The sequence below is a fragment of the Macaca mulatta genome, chromosome 17 (assembly GCF_049350105.2).
Source record: "Macaca mulatta isolate MMU2019108-1 chromosome 17, T2T-MMU8v2.0, whole genome shotgun sequence".
Taxonomy (NCBI): domain Eukaryota; kingdom Metazoa; phylum Chordata; class Mammalia; order Primates; family Cercopithecidae; genus Macaca; species Macaca mulatta.
In genome coordinates this window covers 21,308,035-21,328,920 of record NC_133422.1, presented here as the reverse complement: position 1 = coordinate 21,328,920, position 20,886 = coordinate 21,308,035, and the positions used below count along the sequence as shown (strand labels likewise).

Genomic DNA, 20,886 nt, shown 5'->3' with positions numbered 1-20,886 from the left:
AATAACTTCTATATAGTAAAATTTACCTTTTGGGGTATATAGTTCCATGAGATTGGCCATTGTATGTGTAACCATCATCACAATCAATATTTAAAATATTTTCCTCACTCCCCCCAAATTACCTTGTGATCTTTTGCATTCCATTCCCTCCTCCTAGCTGCAGCCTCTGGCGATGTAATTTCTGTCCCTCCAGTTTTATTTTTTTAATTGAGATAAATTCAAAAAACATAAAATTGACCATTTTAACCAAATCATTTCAGTGGTTTTTAATATATTCACAATGTTGTGAAGCTATCACCTCTATCTAATTCCAGAAGATTTTCATCATCTGCAAAAGAAACCCTTTACCCACCAAAACAGTTGAAAACTTTTACTTTAAAAGCTGGCTAAACATGTAAGCTTTGAAAAACTTGTTAAACAAACATGCAGATACCCAGAGATTCTGGTTCAGTAAGCACGAGATGGGGCTCTAGAATCTGCAACTTTAACAAATTCTCAGGTGTTCCTGATGCAGGTAGTCCCCAAATCACATTTTGAGAAACTCTCTTCTAAAGATAAAGCTGTTTTAATAGAGCACAATAAAGTCTAATTTTAGAAGAGACACACATGGTCATTGGAGTGATTCTTTATACATATAACCTAGATCTCCTTGAGACTTCACCATCATCTTCTAGCAAAGGATGTCTCATTAACATTAATAACTACACATTTTTCTCTTAACCCTGCTGCCCATTCAGGACCCTGTCTCTTTGGCAAAAACTCTTTAGATGTTTCTGACCATCTATGAGGGATGTATCACACCTCTTTGTCCCTGTCTTCTCATTACAAAGTCACTTGGAGACTCCTTTTAGTGTGACAACTCATGATGCCAATACCAAGAATGAATATCAAGAACATCAAAGTCCGTAGAACGGTTGTGTCTTCCAACTATCCCTGTCTTGAACTGGATTCCCTGAAAACAGACTTTGAGTTGGAGAGCTGTGTGTAGAAGTTTCTTTGGGGAGTGCTCCCAGGAGATACACCTGTCAGAAAGGAAGGAAAGAAGACAGACTGAGCACAGAGAGAGAGAGAGGCCAAGGGCCCAAGTAGTCCTGTGGCCAAATGAAGATGAATGGCCTTCCAGTGTTGTGCCCTATGGAGGCAAGCTGGCTGGGCCTTTGTATCCTTGCAGGAGCCAGTCGTTGCCACAGGGTGTTCTCCAGAAGAGGGAACAGTTCCCTATGGTGGAGGGCATTTTCCCATGAAGGACACAGCTCTGAGCCATCAGCAGTTGATATTCGCAGCATCTGAGGTATGGTGTTTAGGTCCTGAAGAGGCTACCTGAGCAGAATACTACAGTATCTACCACAGTCAATGCTGCACCGGTCATATCCACGTGCCTTTTCATAGTAAGTTTACTTCATCCCCAGGATTCTGTTTGGTCTTGTTGCCTGTGGAACTTGTTTTTTTTTGTTTTTTGTTTTTTTTTCTTTTTGAGGTGGAGTCTTGCTCTGGAGTGCAGTGGCACAATCTCAGCTCACTGCAACCTCCACCTACCAGGTTCAAGCGATTCTCCTGCCTCAGCCTCTCGAGTAGCTGGGATTATAGGCCCCCATCCCATGCCTGGCTAATTTTTGTATTTTTAGTAGAGAGAGAGCTTCACCTCGTTGCCCAGGCTGGTGCTGAACTCCTGACCTCAGGTGATTCACCCACCTTGGCCTCCCACAGTGCTGGGATTACAGGTGTGAGCCACCGTGCCCAGCCTTCTGTGGAACTTATAAGAGAAGGTAACTGGGAAGAGGGCTAAATTTAGCCCCTACTGCTGCAGTTGATTAGAGGCTGTAACTGATAGTCAATATCCACCTCTTCCTTTACCCATTTTTGTAGATTCCCTTTAACCTCAGCTAGGACCTATACTAGTCTAGGCAGCTTGTCTAGTACAGTGACCCAGAAGCTCATTCCTGTAGGTTGGAGCCCTTGGCTACCATGATCCTGCAGCTTCTGTAGTTGTTGATTTACCATTAAAACCGAGCAACTGAGAAACAAGAGATACTCCCATGGATTACCCATGCACCAAACATATTCTACGCCACCCCCAATGTGCAGCAGAAACTCTGACTCCTCCTGATGATTAGGGTCAATTACTCATCCACCTGAGGGGAGGATTTTGACAGAAGCTCTCATAACATTCCTCAAGCCAGTGGAACTTTAAGAGACTGTGCAGTGCCTTTAAGATGTTATAATGTGTAATTTGTTTACTACAAAAAAAGTTCATGTAAAAAAGAAATAATTTGGTGAAATATTTCTGAGCTGCCCTGTCGTGAAACCCCAAGCCTTTTCCATCAAAAACCAAAACACTTCACTGACCTGAATCCTTGTCTAGCCACTCCATGCCTCTTTTCTTTCACAGCCAAATCCTCAAAAAGTAGTCTCTACCTGCATTTTCCAAATCATCTGAGGAATAATAGTTCCATGGTATAAAAAAGCAATTTTATGGTAATTGCATTTGTGAATTTTCGTTATAAATAATAGTTAAGATTTGCTAATGGCTTACTGCAAATCATTATTATCTTATTTATTTTATTCAGGCATTCACTCATTCAACAAATATTTACTGAGTTCCTACTAGGCACCAGTCACTGTGGTTGGTTCTGGGAATGTAGTGTAATACAACTACAAGAATGTAGTCCCTACCCTCATGGAGTTCATACTTCAGACTTTAGTGGAAAGACAGATATTAATCAACCACACAAACAAATGTGAAATTGATGTGGTGCTTAATGCTATAAAGGAGAAATAGATGCTCCTATAAGATAACTGGGAAATTGACTTAGTCAGAAAAGTCATGAACAACTTCCCTAAAGAAATGAATATTGGGCTGGAATTAGAATAATGAATAGGAGACATATATGTGCGTGTATATGTTTATATTCACGTACGAAAAATTTTCCACATTTGATTTTTTAATAAAACAATCCACAGATCAGGAATTTCAGCAAACTCTAAGCAGAACAAATACAAAGAAAAACGTACTTAGCAACATTATGGCCAAAATTCTGAAAACCAAAGATAAAGAGAACAATCTTAAAAGCAGCTAAAAGAAAAAAGACATTCTCTCTCTCTCTCTCTCTCTCTCTCTCACACACACACACACACACAATTATATGAATAAATGTATTCCAGAATATAGTAGGATGACACCCTTTAAAGGGCTAAAAGAAAAAAAATTCAACTAGAATTCTCCATTCACTGAAAATGTTCTTCAGAAAGGAAGAAGGCATGAAAACATTTCAGCTATATAAGAATTGAGAGTCATTGCCAGCAGACTTGCTGTTTCATAAATGCTAAATGAAGTTCTTTATGCCGAAGGAAAATATTGCCAGATGGAAATTCAGATCTATAGGATGGAATGGTACATATTGAGAATGGTAAACGTGGGTAAATATAAACAAGTATTTTCATTTCTTAAAAATTTTAAGCAAGGGGATGTATGCTGAATTGTGTGTGGCCAGTTTGGGACCCCCATTCCTTTTGGAGGCTGCATTTTCTGGAATCCTTTTCACTGTGGTTCTAAGTTAGAATTAACCAAAATAAAAACTTGCCTGAGATCTGGAAAGCAGAAATAAAGCAGAAGCCATTACTCTTGAAAGGCTGTGATCAGACATGCTGTGTCAACTAGCAAGTTTCACTTTGTTCTCATTCTCCTGTTCTTTGTCCAGCTAATCCTCCCAACTGCTGGTCCTACTGACCAGTAATGACCCCAAATCCAGCACCAAGTTCCTGGCTATAGGCCCACAGAGCATTAAAATGACTCTATTCAAGGCTGCAACCAGCTACTGTGTTTTCTGATATGTTGTACTATTTTTAGTTTTCATCTTAGCTGACTTCTGTTTGAGGTGTTTGATGATCCTGTTTTCCTGAAGATGATCTGCTCGACTCTTGGCTTTGTTGACACTATGATCTCCTGGGTTTTGCATCTCGCGCTGCTTTCTAGTCTCCTGAGTTCATCTGCCTATCCTAACGTGTGCTCTCCAGGATTCTGTCCTAGGTTCTCTGCTCTCACTCCTGTACACTGCAGAGTGATCACACACTGAGGAAGTCAGAGTGTCTCCTTCATTAGTTCAACAAAACGAATTTGGAATTTTGCTAGCTACTGGGGTCGAGGGGGAGGGGGTGCGGTCCAGAGATAAAGACACTGATCCTGCCCTCAGGGTGCCCATAGTCTACTGAGGGAGACAGAACTTTAAGAGAAGGTTGTTGACAGTATAGCAGTGAGTGGTGGGAGAAGGCTGGATCATAAAGGGGCTTAGCAGATTGGTGAGGAGTTTTGAATTAATCTTGAGAGCAAAGGAAAATCAGTCAAAGATTTTATGTAATGAAGTGACATAGTTAGATTTGCATTTTAGAAAGATCACCCTGGAAATGATGGGGAGGAGATTAGAGAGTGACAGGATTGGAGAGAGAAAATTAGTGGGAAGTTCCTGCAGCAAACCAACAAGTTATGATTTAGGTCTGAAACAGGGCAATGGCAGAAAGAGCTCAAGATGAGGCAAAGGATTAGATGGAGAAGCAGTGGCTCACTCCTGTAATTCCAGTGATGCAGGAGAATCTCTTAAACCCAAGAGTATGAGGGAGCAGTGAGACTGGGTGGCGAAGCGAGACCCTGTCTCTCTCTCTTTAAAAAAAAAAAAAAAGAGAGAGAGAATGAGACAGAGGTCAATTTATTGGGATTTGGTTCTCATTTGAATATGAGACGTAAAGCTATGAGAAAGAGGAGAAACAAGTTTTAAGGGAAAAAGGATGAGTTCAGTTTTGAGTTTAAGGTATCTGTGAATCCTTTAGAGTAGGATTATTCAATTTAGGCACTATTGACATTTTGCGCCAGATCATTCTTTGTTGCAAGGGGTTGTCTTGTTCATTGCAGAATGTTTAGCGGCAGCCCTGGCCTCGACCCAGTACATGCCAGTAGTACCCTACCCCCAGTTATAAAAGTATAAAATGTCTCCCTCCAGACATTGCCAACTGTTCCCTGGGGGACAAAATCACTTCCAGTTGAGAATCAGTGATTTAGATAGAGGTTGCTCCCATGGCTTCAGCTGCCACGCATATGCTAATGATACTCGTATTTGCATCTCAGCCCACACCTTCTCCTGAGCTCTAGACTCGTGTAATAAACAGCTTACCAGACATTTCCAGATTGGCTGGACAGGATGAGGGCCAATTCAGTTCAGGGTGATATTTACATTCCATCTGTACAAATTCTATTCAGAATCTCATTCAAGATGCCAGTTCTTTAAATCCATAAGCGGTACAAACTGTTGTCAAGTTCCTGTATGTATAGAGAAGTTTCTCTTTAAGAACAAAAAAAAAAAAGATGAGAAAAAAAAGATTTTATTTTTATTTTGGGGATTTCTTTTTTTCCTGGGAGTAATGGCTCCTTTGTAGCTAAATAGGTACGTATTTCAGGACCACAGGGAAATCTATGAATTCAGAAATGGACCGTTCAATTACGTGACTTTAGTCAGATAATAGGTTGTCCTAAATTTATGGATTTAAATGTGTCAAGGAGAATCCATTCTCTCTGTGGAGGACAAAGCTAATGTTTTTTCCCTTCGTTTTACTTCTCCCAATAATAAGATGAACATATGTTTATAATAGAAATTTTTGAAACATAAAAAGGATAAATAAAAATTTATAATTATTTTTGAATCAATCATTCAAATGTAATCTATAATTGTGTATATTTATTATATATTTGTTGCAAATTAGAATCATGTTGGATATATAGTTTTGTTTCCTAGCCTTTTAAATATTATGTTACAAAGATCTTACAACTGCATAAATTATAATTATAGTTAGCCATTCTTATTGAATAGTTTTCAATATCTCAGTAGTATTAATAATACTGCACAAAACATCCTCATACCAAATCTTTGAGAACTTCTCTGTTTATTTCCTCAAGCTGGAGTCCTAGAGGGGTATAAAATGTTTCTAGCTCCCTGACATGTTGTCATATTGCATCCCAGAATAACTGTACCACTTTACACACCCACAGGAATATATAAGAGGATTCTCCTACCCCATTCTTATTTCTGATTTCTTACTCTGTTACTCCATTCTTATCTTTATTATCAAGGGCTTTTTTTTGGTTGTTTTTTTAAAAAAATAATTGCCTATCTGATATGCATAATTTTTTTTTTCACCTTAAGTTGAGCAATAAGGTTTGTACTATTAGTCTTTTTTTTTTCTTTTTTCCTTTTTTTTTTTTTTCTTGTTTTTGAGACAGAGCCTCACTCTGTCACCAGGCTGGAGTGCAATGGCCCGATCTTGGCTCACTGCAACCTCTGCCTCCTGGGTTCAAGTGATTCTCCTGCCTCAGCCTCCCAAGTAGCTGGGATTGCAGGCACACACCACCTCACTTAGCTAATTTTTGTATTTTAGTAGAGACGGGGTTTCACCATGTTGGCCAGGATGGTCTCGATCTCCTGACCTTGTCATCTGCCCGACTCGGCCTCCCAAAGTGCTGGGATTACAGGCATGAGCCACCACGCCCAGCAGCTATTAGGCATTTTTAAGGGGTGCACTGTGCATCATTACAGAGGGAAGGAAAGCACTCAGGCTGAATTGCTACTCAGGGAAGCCCAGACCTGGTCACCTTGGGGAAGGCTGTGAAGGGGGTTCCCAGCACCCCCTCCCTTATACCTGGTTGCCTCCCATAACCATCCTGCCTTGGGGGCCCCAGCTCTTTTATGCTTTTTACTCTCGATCCTATTTTGCTCTCATGAAAAGATTGAATATATATGGGTAAGGCTAAATTCCTTAACCATTGATGCACATTTAAATTTTCGTTTTGTTTGTTTTACTTACAAATACAATGATATGTTTCTTCTACCATACAGGGTCCTGCAGATCTTTGAGCATTAAGACAAAACCTCTGTCCTGAAAGACTTCGTGAGCTGGTCCTGAGAGACTGTGGCCAATGCCAGTGTGTTATCAATTTCTGAAACCCGAACTTCAGAATGAAGGGAAGGGGGTCAAAAGCCTGCCTCAGGGTGTCAGGCAAACCTGAATATGAGAGTTGCGAGTTTGTTTTGTTGTTTAGTTGATTGGGGCTGTGGTTGTGGGCATGGTGGTGTAACACATTCTTTCTTCTGGTCTACCTTTGCTCCCTTCCCTCCCTAAGTTACAGAAATAACACATGCTTGTTTGAACGTGCATTTGCTACAACAAGCATATGGTTTTTTTGTATCTTAAATAATACCAAAGGAAATAAAAGTTTTTCCCTTACCCCATCATTATCCCTCCAAGGTAACCATGTTAACAGACTGGTATGTGACCCTCCACACCTTTTCTCACACTTACACAACACATACCAACAAAAGTACAAAAGTAAAAAGTACATAGCTGGGGCTGGGCGTGGTGGGTCACGCCTGTAATCCCAGCACTTTGGGAGGCCAAGATGGGCAGATCACGAGGTCGGGACATCGAGACTATCCTGGCCAACATGGTGAAACCCCATCTCTATTAAAAATACAAAAAACTTGTATTTTTTGTATTTTGTATTTGTGGTGGTGCACACTTGTATTCCCAGCTACTTGGGAGGCTAAGGAAGGAGAATCTCTTTAACCTGGGAGGCAGAGGTTGCAGTGAGCCAAGATCGCTCTGCACTCCAACCTGGGTGACCTGGCAAGACTCCGTCTCAAAAGAAAACAAAAAAAAAAGTATGTAGCTGGAACTCTGCATTCATTTTCCTTTTACCATTATGCCTATTGTGATTGCTGTGATAACTATTATGCTCATTACTCTCCAGCTTGTTTTGCTAACTTAACAATACATCATGTACATCATTTTAAGTCAATGCACACAGACTTATTCCTCCTCCCTTTTAAAAATAACAACTCTTAATTGAAGAAAGTAATAAATGCACATGATACAAAGTCAAACACTACGAGAGAATACAGTGAAATATTTGTTTGCCTCCCAACCCAGACTCTCAGTACCCTCCCGAAAGGGAACTATGTCGAGTAACAAGACGTGAAGAAGGATTTTTTTCCTTTCTCCCTGGAAGTGGAGCATAGGGCCCAGTGCTAAGGACGGAGAGGCACAATGACTTTGCGTTCTAAAGAGTCCTGCCAACATTTGGGACTGGACACCTTCCCCAGAGTTTAGTAACTCAGGCAGAATTGCCTTCCGACCACTAGCAAGCACCCCATCTAAAACTCCATAGTATATAAGGAGCCCGGGGAGGTGAGAGAGGAAACGAGCCCATTACTTTGATTGTAGGTCTCAAGAGGAGAGAAAAGACATTTTTCTCATGCATGCTACCCCTCTCATCCTCAAAGCCAAGTGAACGGGGACAGTCCCAAGGGAAGCACAGGACTTGGATCTAGCAGCGGCACAGCCATTTCCCCAAGCTCGGCAAGGTGCTCGAGTTCCCTGTTAGTCAGGGGCATATTCTGTTGCATGCAGGCAAACTAGAGTCCTGTAGCTGTTCCCTCTGGAGGGCAACCCCAGCAGCAAAGGCTGTGGGATGTGCCACAGGAGGCAGGAGCAGGGCAGCGAAAAGAGGGCCAGCAAGAGCCGGGTGGTCCACTCAGGAAACTGTGCAGAGAAGGGCCTCTGACAAACTTGGGCCTACAGCCCTTGTGGAGCTCACATTTGCACAGTGGCCACACAGAGAGTAGTGAGGACTATAATTTAGCTGTTAGGTTGGTGCCAAAGTAATTGTGGTTTTGTGATTGCTTTCAATAAATAGCAAAAACCTCAATTACTTTTGCACCAACCTAATAGAAATTGTGACAAGTAACCGGAAAGGGAAAGAATCATAATTGTGCCCAGGTAAATAAGGAGACTTTTGTTCTTTGCCCCAAGCATCCTCTCTGTACCCAGCAAGGAGGCTCTGGGGCAAAAGCTGTCAGGTGGAATGGCACCAGGGGCTAGCGTGAAGTTGGGAAATCTGGTGGTGGGGGTCTCACAATGACAGGGTACCATTCCTAGCGTTTAATGGTCAGGCACCAGGGATAATAGACAACCTTCAGTGCCTAAGTGAACCCTCATTATAAAACTTGTCCTACGCAGTTATTCAGTGTTCTTGTGCACAGTCATGTGAGGGACAAACCTGCACATTATTATCTGAGCCTAGGACCTATGTTTTAAGTAGAAATGTATTTTTATTTTATTTATTTTATATATTTATTTTATAATTGCATTTTAATATTTATCTGTGTATAAATATTAAATATACCTACAAAAATTGTTTGCAATGTTCTAATGTGCACTGAATTTTATTCTGCGGTGGCTACAGGTTGTGATTTAACATGACCCTTTTCCAGCAACCTTCGACTTTTAGCTAGGGGGTATGAAACACATCATGGCATTTCTGCCATATTTTTGGGATTTCACTGGATTTGTGAAAGGGTCTCAATAAGTCGTGTAGATTTTGAACAGGCAGGTATGGTTGAGTCTCTGTTTTGGGTCACAGATCGTATTTTCTTCCTGCTCTTAACGGTGCATACTAAGGAGAAGGAAAGGGGGTCGTTGCTTGTGAGGAACCTGAAATATGTCAAAGATGATGCTGGGCAGCTAGCTTGGAGTCCTGATGATGGCTAGTTGTCTGAGCTAGATGTCCTTATCCATATTTGATTGGCATTAAAACAATAAAACTAAGGAAACGAAGGCTTTCAGTAACATCAAACTAACCTTGCTGGATTATACTTCTTTTCTTACTCCTGCTTTTCCACTCACATTTTAAATTTCAAATGTTTTTATTTTGTTTTTACGTAAAGTCACCACTTTTTCTCAGAATGGCATCCCTTGTCTTTTGTGGTTGCCTATATCTCTAAAATCTGGTTTCCTTTGTCACAATCTTACTTTAGCTTTGGATGTCTTTCTCTTTTGATTTTCACATGTAATTACCCACTTGATAATTATTCCACAATGGCTCTTGAATTTAACCTTCTCTTCACAACAATCAAGTCCCTAGTTACTTTACATGCATATATGGGTAGGTTATTTATGCCCTGGAAGCCTAGGTGTTCCCATTTGTAAAACAGAAATAACAGTTCTTATACTTAGTAATCACCCAACAAAGGCTACCCAGGAGGCCATTATGGAGAACAGAATTTACAACTAGTATGAACCTTTTTTCCCAATCCCCTCCTTTGCAGCCACTGAAGAAAGGGCTGTATTCTGACATCAGATGGTATAGTGCATATTCCAATTCTGGCACTAACCACCTGGAGTTGGCACAGACCCCACCAGTTAAAGGGCATTGGTTCAAAGCAAAACAGCCCTCACTTCAGACTGTCTACAAATCCAGGGGGTGGTAGGTCTCACCATAATCCACTAAAATGACTGATGTAACTCAGGAAAGTGCAGGAACAGCCAAATGAAGAGATACATAGGGTGACATCTTGGAGGGTTCCAAATGTAGAGATTCTACACTCTCTGCCACTCTGCATTCTGGTGTGTTCAGGTGTTCATCAACCAGGAAGTTCCACTGAGCTTTCGCATCCAGAGTTTTTTGGAGTTTTGGCCACATGAGTGAGATCCATTTCCAATCCCCCTCCCCTTCCTGAAGGTCAGGAGGCTGCGCTGATGTCATATGGTTCAAAGCCTCAACTCTTTAATCACATGGTTGATCTTTCTAGAATGATCAGCATCCATCCTGAAGCTATCTAGGGTTCCACCATGAATCACCTCATTAGCACAAACTGAAGAGTGTTCTCAAAGGCTCATGAATAATAAAGAGACTCCTATTTGTGCCAGGAACCCAGGACAAAGACCAGACAAATTATTGATTATATGACAGGCTTCAAAGCAGAGTTTGAAAACCACTGACCAATAGGGCAAACTCAAACTTCTAAATATAAAACAGACTAAATGGATTCTAAGTTCCATAGGAAACTGTCTTATTTACTATGGTTCCCCCAGTGAATAGTGCAGTACAGGGCATATAGCAGGCACTCAATAATATTGTATGGAACAATTTCCTTAAATTCAATCATATGTTGTCTAGGACCCTTTTCCTAGTTACTGTGAGCACCGATACCTATTTTCCCCTCCCTATATCTAATCTAGGCTCCTGGAGGCCTCTGTATATTCTGACTAAAGATTTGGTAAATGCTCATAAACAAAGTAATCCTTCTTTATGAATAATCACAATGCATGATGACCAAAGAATGATTTACTTAACATGTTGCAGTAGTTTGAAAAAAAACAGATATCACACACAATTTGGTCATAACACAAATAGTTCACAATGACGAGTTTAGAAAAATCATTTATCATTAAATTTTAGGGTCCCTTGTGTCATAGAGAAAAGGCTATAAAGGTTGAATCAGTAGTTTAGAAAAACAGTTAAGAGTCATCTGTGTTCTCAGAGGTAGATTTACATTTTAATACTAGATACATTGGCTAACATTTCTGTTTCTCCAGTGATGGTCACTGTGTTTGGCATGAAGTCATATTAGATAATAAGGAACTACACTCTTTCTTTTCCTCCCTCTTGCCTCCCACTCTCAACTAGAAATATAAATGACTGTTTATTATAACCATTTGGTTCTAAGAAAAAGATCTCTTCGTAGCAATACTGCCCACATCCATGACTATTTCCTCTTTGCCACCTATTTTGGTTCTGTTTTGCCCGGGCCTACCACTTCCTATTTCTTCTGTAATCTCTATTTACCATATTGTGTTTTGAAAATTACCACTAATTAGTACTAATAGTTACCTACGGTATCAAGCATCATCTCTAACACCTGGATCTATAGTCATAAAGTAAGTGACAAGCCTAGTACGTGACAAAAATGAACAGAAAGTGACAGAAAATGACTAAAATTTAAGTACAAAAGAAACTAATAACCACCTCACATGCATTAGGAAAGGCTGTTATTAAAAAAAAAAACCAGAAAATAACAAATGTTGGTGAGGATGTGGAGAAATTAGAACCCTTGCACACTGATGGTAAGAATGTAAAATGGTGCAGCTGCTATGAAAAACAGTATGGTGCATTCCTAAAAAAGTTAAAAATAGTATTACCATATGATACAGCAATTCTACTTCTGGGTATATACCCAAAAGAATTAAAAGCAGAAGCTAAAAGAGATATTTGTACACCCATGTTCATAGCAGCATTATTCACAATAGCCAAAAGGTTTGTAACCCAAGTGTCCATCAACATATGAATGGATAAACAAATTGCAGTGTGCACATAAGTGAAACATTATTCAGCCTTAAAAAGGAAGGAAATTCTGACATGTGCTACAACATGGAATAATCTTGAGGACACTATGTTAAGTGAAATAAGCCAGTCACAAAAGGACAAATACTGTATGATTTAATTTATATGATGTGATGGTCAATTTTATGTGTCAAGGTGACTGGGCTATGGGGCACCCAGATATTTGGTCAAACGTTATTCTAGGTGTGCCTGTGCAGATGTTTTTGGATGAGATTAACACGTGAATCCGCAGAATGAGTAAAGCAGATGGCCCTTCCTAATGTGGGTGGGCCTCATCCACTCAGCTGAAGGCCTGAATGGAACAGAAGGGCTCACTCTCCCTCCAGTAAGAGGAAGCTTCTCCTGCCTGGCTGCTTCAGCTGGGACAGCACATTTCTCCTGCCTTCAGATTTGAAGGGGTCTGGAGCCTGCTGACTTTCAGACTGGAACTTACAACACTGGCTTTCTTGGGTCTCCAGTTTGTTAAGTGCAGATCTCAGAACTTGTCAGCCTCCATAACTGTGTGAGCCAATACTTTCTAAGTCTCTCTCTCTCTCTGAAATCACATTCCGTTGATTCTGTTTCTCTGGAGAACCCTGACTCTGGAGAAACCCTGTTTCTCTGGAGAGCCCTAATATATTTGAGTAATCAGAGTAATCAAACTTGTAGAGACAAATTGTAGAATGGTGGAGGGCAGGGGCTGGGAGTGGGATGAATGGGGAATTCTTATTTAATAGGCACAGAGTTTCTGCTTTGCAAGATGAAAAGAGTTCTCTGCTTGGAGGGTAGTACGGTAGCACAACAATGTGTAAGCACTTAATGCCACTAAACTGTACATTTGAAAATGGTTAAGGTAGTAATTTTTTTATTGTATATACTGTACCATAATTTTTTAAAAATATAAAAACAACTATCTTACATATTAAACATACTTAAGTTAGCTGTGATGACAATAAGCAAATGTAACAGCATAACTGTCTTTGTATTATCCATCAACCTCATTATCTATGATTTGTGTTATGAAAGATGGTACTGGTGGGAGTAATGGTGGTCATCATCACCCCCCTTTGCTAATTTCTCAAGGTTTTTTTAAGAATGTAGAAAAAAAGAAATTCATTTAAGAAATACTTAATGAGTACTTACTCTGCCAGGCAGTGTGTGAGGCACTCTGGATACAGTGCTCAGCGAGACCATCCTTCTGAAGCTTAGGCTCCACTGAATGGGACAGACAATAAAAGGTAAACCCAAAGTACTTATAGATTGTGACAAGGGAAATGCTGAGGTATGACACTGAGAAAGAATCAGTTATGGAAGTATTAGGAAAAGACCATTTCAAGCAGAGGGAACAGCAAGGATAATAGTACAATAATCCCTGAACTACTTAAGAAAGTGATACTTACATGAAGTTGCAGACTTTGAAGTGTGCCGAGTGAAGGGAATTTCCTCAAGCTTACAGAGTAATGAAATAGGAGACGCCATGTTTCCATCTATAAAATAAGAGACTAATAATTTTTAACAATTATTTTGAGGATAAATACATGGATCAAGGAAATTAATTCCTAAAATAAATGGATTACTTATTGAAAACTTGAACATGAGTTTTTATCAATTAACCAAATATACTATGGCTTGACAATTTTAATGGAATCTTATAGATCATTCTTTTTTAAAAAAGGAATTTCCAGGCCAGGCGCAGTGGCTCACTCCTGTAATCCCAGCACTTTGGGAGGCCGAGGCAGGCAGATCACCTGAGGTCAGGAGTTCGAGACCAGCCTGGCCAACATAGTGAAGCCCTGTCTCTACTAAAAATACAAAAACTAGCCGGGTGTGGTGGCAGGCACCTTTAGTCCCAGCTACTTGGGAGGCGGAGGCAGGAGAATTGCTTGAACCTGGGAGGCAGAGGTTGCAGTGAGCCAAGATCGTGCCACTGCATTCCAGCCTGGGTGACAGAGTAAGACTCCATCTCAAAAATAAATAAATAAATAGATCGATAAATAAATAAATAAATAAATAAGGAATTTCTAAAAAGCCTCTAAATTATCTTCTTGAAAACTCATATGTGGTGAGATGGATTTTTTGTTGTGGTCCTCAGACCAAACTCAGTATTAGAACAATTAACATAACAGGTATTATATCAGAATTAAAAGGTGGCCCTGGGAAAATGGGTCCCAGAATGCTGGAGAGCATGAACCAGAGACACCCAGGCCAACTCTGTTCTCCTTTGCTGGCCTTTGCTGATGCAGGAGTGAAGCCAAAGATCCAAAGAGCCCGATATTATAAATATTTCTTCCTAAATAATAACACAGGCCTTGAAAATTATATAATGCAAATTATAATGCTACAAGAATTGAACTTTCCTTGCTAGGTAAGACCATACCTTGAGTGGACAGTAGTGCTGGAAGCACGTGTTCCCATTAAGGACTTAGCAAAGAGGGTAAGGGAAATACACATGTGTGGCCACCTTGCTTCCACCAAGATTTTTTCTTCTTTGTTAATAAGTTGGGAACTTGATGTAACTTACAGCTATAATCTACAGCCCACCCTATTTTTACATATATAAAGAGGTATTATGAAGTGATCAATACCAAGGACAGCCATATCTCTGAGTCAAGCAACTCTTACAAAGGCTTCATGGGTAAGAGATGGCATCAGTCAGAATTCTTGGAATTATGAGCAACAGAAAGTTGTGACAAACTTACTTGTATACATTAAGTCAGGATTTATTTACTCATGATGTTCACAGCAATGTTTCAGATTGGGGTGATTCACAGTTCAAAGTATAGCACCAGGACATTTTGTTTCCCTTGGTCTCAATCATTTGTTTTACCTTTCTCTTGTCTCAGTCAGGCTTTTCTCAAATTAAAGCCAAGATGGCCCTGGCAGTTCTGGACTTATGTGGGGGCTATAAGCACCCATAACCTTAGTAAGAAAGAGTCCCTGCACCAGGAATTTCCAGGCCAGGCGCGGTGGCTCACTCCTGTAATCCCAGCACTTTGGGAGGCCGAGGCAGGCATATCATCTGAGGTCAGGAGTTCGAGACCAGCCTGGCCAACATAGTGAAGCCCTGTCTCTACTAAAAATACAAAAACCATATCCATCTCTGACAAAGCTTTCTGATTGGTGCTGGGTCAAGCACTATGAGGCCAATCACATGCTGAACCTGTGTGCCTGGTGAGGTGGAGTTAGGTGATGGACAGCTTCACTTGGTATGCAATATACAGGTGTTACTTGCATCAGAGAAGGAGAAGGAGTGGTCTGGCAGACAGATATGACAGAATATCTAGCAAAGAGAGAAACATAGACATTGCTCCTTTGAGGGTAAAGGGATGGAATACCAATGTGCGCTTTTATACACTTCATATGTAATGAAAAATGCTTATCAAGGTTTCTAAACACCTCTCAAACACTGAATTTACATTTAATGCTGATTCAAAATATTTTAAATTATGGAGTTGCCTAACTTCTAAAGATTGGTTACTTGAATTGTAAACATTTCCTGAATACCTACTGTGTGCCAGGTGTTTTGCTAGACACTTTACATCTGTTATTGAAGGCTCACAACACTCTATTAAAAGTACTATCACATCTTTTTTTTTTGAGACAGGGTCTCACTCTGTTGCCAGGCAGGAGTGTGGTGGAGCGATCTTGGCTCACTGCAACCTCGACTCCCTGGTTCAAGTGATTCTCCTGCCTCAGCCTCCCGAGTAGCTGGGATTACAGGTACGTGCCACCATGCCCAGCTAATTTTTGTATTTTTAGTAGAGACAGGGTTTCACCATGTTGGCCAGGATGGTCTCAATCTCCTGATCTCGTGATCCACCTGCCTCGGCCTCCTAAAGTGCTGGGATTACAGGAGTGAGCCACCGAGCCTGGCCGTATCTGTTTTACAGATGAAAATATTGAGGTGCAGAAAAGGTAGCAATTTGGCTCATGTCCTACAACTAGAAGTGATGAAGTATGATTGAAGCCCGGATTTGCCTGGTTCAAAAGCCCATAGTCTTCTTCGTATTTCTTCCTTACTTAAATCCATTTGCTCACATGGATTTGAGCTGCCTAAGTGTGGTGGAGGGAAAAAGTAATGTAAGTTGGCAACCTACTAGAAAGTGTCAATATTCTTAGTATGCAGAAAGCTCTTAAAATTAGTTAGAAAGATATTTTAAAAATACACAAAGGAGAATTAGATAAATAATAACTAAAAATACAAATTACTTTTGAACTTATGAAAAAATGTTTATCCTTACTGGTAATCAAAGGGATAAAAATAAAAACACCCATCTATCTGGTCAGCCCTTTCTCTCTCTCCAGACCAGTCCCGCTAGCCCCTGTCTCCCACCTGTCTTCTCCAGCTCTGCAGCAGGCATACATCAAATGAAAGAGACTGGGAATGGTGGCTCATGCCTGTAATCCTAGCACTTTGGGAGGCAGAGGCAGGGAGATCACCTGAGCCCAGGAGTTTAAGACCAGCCTGGGAAACATAGTGAAACCTTGTCACTACAAAAAAACACAAAAATTAGCCAGGCATGGTGGTACATGCCTGTAGTCCCAGCTACTAGGGAGGCTGAGGTGGGAGGATCGCTTGAGCCCAGGAGGTAGCGGCTGCAATGAGGTGTAATCATGCTACTGCACTCTAGCCTGGGCGACAGAGCCGGATCCTGTCTCAAAAAAAATGGAAAAAAGAGCAATAAGAGGTCAATCTTGGAGTACCAAAGAAACAATGATTTTCATTTTTTTTTTTTTGTTTTTTGAGACAGAGTTTTACTCTTGTTGCCCAAGTTGGAGTGCCATGGGGCGATCTCAGATCACTGCAATCTCCGCCTCCTGGGTTCAAGCAATTCTCCTGCCCCAGCCTCCCAAGTAGCTGGGATTACAGGTGCACACCACCACACCAGGCTAATTTTTTGTATTTTTAGTAGAAATGGGGTTTCTCCATGTTAGCCAGGCTGGTCTTGGACTCCTGACCTCAGGTGATCTGCCTGCCTCGGCCTCCCAAAGTGCTGGGATTACAGGCGTGAGTCACTGTGCCTGGTCATGATTTTCCTTTTTCCCTCCCTCCCTATAAAGAACAGTTGTCCAACTTCGTGACTGAAATGTGTGGCACATGGGTGATTTCATATAGGTATTACTAAAGATGAAAATTCTTGGGCCCTTTCAGACCTATTGACTCAGAATCTCTGGGTGGAGGGAGGAACGAAACCCTATAATCTGCATTTTAATAAGTTCTGCAGGTAATTGGGATGCACACAAAAGTCTGGGAACTACTGGTATGAACCTTTGATTTCTTAGCTGGTGTAGACAGTGGAGGAGTGGAGCATCCACCTTTTTTTCAGTCAGACATAGCATGGAAGGATTATTAGTTGCATTTTTCATCAAGTTACATTAATGTGGTATGTAAAAAATACTCCTTCCAAACTCTGGAAAGAGCCTGACAGTCAATACTAGCTTTTGGTGGTATGATTTTTTGTTTGTTTGTTTTGTTTTTTTTGAGACAGAGTCTCACTCTGTTGCCCAGGCTGGAATGCAGTGGCATGATCTCAGCTCACTGCAACCTCTGCCTCCCGGGTTCAAGCGATTCTCCTGCCCCTGCCTCCTGAGTAGCTGGGATTACAGCCACCCACCATCATGCCTGGCTAATTTTTGTATTTTTAGTAGAGACAGGGTTTCGCCATGTTGGCCAGGCTGGTCTCAAACTCCTGACCTCAGGTGATCCACCCGTCTCGGCCTCCCAAAGTGCTGGGATTATAGGTGTGAGCCACTGTGCCCGGCTGGTAGCTTATTTTTTTAATAAGCATGTGATCAGATATTTTAGTAAGAGTTTGAGAGACTTTACACAGATTATGATGAACATCTTTTAAAACAAAACACCTTTGGTTCATCTTTAAAAACACTGTGAAGGTCCATTCTTTCCCATTCAGTCTCATTGCCATCAGCACTGTTCATCATTTCAAGTAGAGACTATTTTTACTGCCACGTAGCTAGCACTTGATGCTTCCTGTCTTCCTAATTCAATTCACAGTATGTCACCACCTAAAACACAATCAAAAGTCCAGTAGCTTCCCAGTTGGCTCGTCGGATGAAGTCCAACTTCATCCAGCTACTCAAGATTCTTCACTCTGTAACCTTCTCCTCCTGCTCTGCCAACACCTTCTACTACTTTCTAAAGATTAACCTCCTCATCTGGCTGGTCTCATGGCCCCTGCAACTTAACTCAGTCAGGACTCCAAGTCTCTACTTAGGCTCTAGTCCCCTCTTCTGTGTTTATCCAGTCCTAAATAGTATTCAAAATTAAGCTCAGGTGCTGCCTTTCCTCGGGCTCAAAGTTTTCCTCCCCATTGTAGCTTTGTCACTCTAAAAAACCTTCATATTTCCTGGAGGTTAATGTGCAAACTTCTTCTGTTGGCATACAATATGGCCCCAGATTCTCTTTCTGGTCTTATTCTTTCCTCCCCATTGTAGCTTTGTCGCTCTAAAAAGACTTCCATTTCCTGGGGCTTAATGTGCAAACTCCTTCTCTTGGCATACAACATGGCCCCAGATTCTCTTTCTGGTCTTCTTCTTACAAACTGTTATATATGCTTGACCTCTAGACACACTGAATCACTCTCTGGTTCTCAGTCATGCCCTGTACTTTCAGCTGCTTCTTTCTCTCTCTCTGTACATGATCTGTCTGCCAGATTTGACTTGTCTCAGCCTGACAAACTCTTGTATAATATATCCGACAAGAACCATTTCAAACACTACCTTCTCCGTGAAGACTCGCTGACCTCCCCTCCAGGTGCAGCAATCCACTCCACAGTATGTTGAACCTGAATCTCTGACACATGTCTCACTGTATTGTAATTCTTTATTTGTATATTTATCATCAATACCTAATGTAAGCCCATTGATTCACAGTATCTAGCAGGGTACTGTTTATACAGCAGTTACTCAATAAATGTTGTTTTTGGGAGGCTGAGGCAGGAGGATCACTTGAGACCAGGAGCTTGAGACCAGCCTGGGCAACATAACAAGACTCCACTGCTACAAAAACAAAAACACAAAAATTAGCCAGGCACAGTGGTGCATAGCTGTAGTCTCAGCTACTAGGGAGGCTGAAGCAGGAGGATCACTTGAGCCCAGGAATTTGGGGTTGCAGTGTGCTATAATATAGCCACTGCACACCAGCCTGGGCAACAGAATGATACTTTGTCTCTAAAAAAATAAAACTAAGCAAAGATGTTGTTGAATGCTCTAACTTGTGTGGATCTCTCCATTGTCTTAACTCCAAGAGCTCTTAGTGCTTATATCAAATCATTTTGCAAAATTGCCTTAGGTTGTTCTCTCATTCTTTCAGGTGTCTACTGAGTTCCAGTGAGATTAAATGGAGATATCTTGACCAAGGTATTTAATTCTTCCAGCCTCAGTTTCTTCATCTGTAAAATGGAGGATAATAATAGTACTTCAATCAAAGCATTTTTATGTGAAATGAGGTAATTCATTAAAATCTTGATGCATAGGATGTGCTCAAAGTAGGAAAAGCATTTGACAAACTTACATCCTAAATTTATGTCTTAGGGTTGCTATGAGGATTAAATGAGAAGATACACATGAAACGATGTCATAATATATTGTGTAACTATTTATTACCTTTATTTTCACTGTCTCCTCATCTAGGTTAGAAGCCTGGTTCAGCCTTCATTCCTCAAGTCCAAGATCTTCCACTGGATGCCCAAAGCCTTCCTTACCTAGCCTTGTTTGACTTTTACAGCCTCCACTCTATTACTCTCTTCTCAGCACTCATCACAGGGTTAGGTGCAGGGTAGGTGCTATGTATTTAGACAGTGGCAGCTCTAGAATTAGCAAGGTCTTTAGCTGAAAGTGAGGTCTTCTGACTTCTTTTTGATGTTTGTTTGTATAACTTGTCTCACATTTTGCCTTTGTCAGTTCACTGTGACATTTTGGGGATGCAGTCTAATTACATTAGGCTTAGTTTGCTTTGTGGTAGGGCTGTTTCCGATGTTGGAATGTACGAGAGGGAGGCAGCCTTAGCCAGTGTCCTACTTTTTCCTTTACTAAAGACATAAATTATCTTTATATAACTCTTGTATTACAGCATGACCGGAAAAGTGCTTGATCTGGATCCTTTCTGATATTTGAGCAACTTCTATCTATCCTTAAGATGTGAATTTTCTTCCTTGGAATTTAGGAAGCGGTAATAAAACACAGAAACAACCACCACGAAAGGGACAAAGGGTAACGCTTTCAGGTAAGGTTTGGAAACACTAGTGTGGTTACAATGAATCAAGACAGTTGTGAAAGTTCCCATCATCTTGTGCATGTTTTCTCAGTTTCCCAAATCTGAAGCCGGGTACATGGAAATCTCTCTATACTTAACTAAGAAACAAAGACTTGGTGCAAGCATCTGAAGAGCCTCACCGACAAATGCTCCTAAAACCCTTAGCTGTCCCTAACTCCTGAGATTCTGTGGGATCGCAGGGAAAAGGCGGGGTGAAGGCCTGGTGCATCCAGGTGAACAGACAGTCTTAGGGACTGCGAGGCGCGCGCCAGAGCCCAGCGCCGCAGCTCGGAGTACCCCCGCGGCTCGGGCCGTCTCGGGACGGTGCCGGCTCTTTGACTGACGCTCCGCAGGCTCTTGCAGCCCGCGTGGCCCATGCAGGGCCGAGCTGGGCCGGGCAGAGTCTACTGAGCCG

The 20,886-nt window shown here is 41.2% G+C and overlaps 1 long non-coding RNA gene across 1 annotated transcript; it reads right to left on the bottom strand.

Moving 5' to 3' along the window:
* Window positions 1-251: 251 nt before the first annotated feature.
* LOC701982 (uncharacterized) lies at window positions 252-20,877 on the bottom strand. Its single transcript, XR_001440734.3, has 4 exons — window positions 19,823-20,877; window positions 13,343-13,414; window positions 5,163-5,330; window positions 252-1,022 (listed from the first exon to the last, which is right to left on the bottom strand). It is a non-coding gene; the product is annotated as an uncharacterized LOC701982 (long non-coding RNA).
* Window positions 20,878-20,886: the final 9 nt, after the last annotated feature.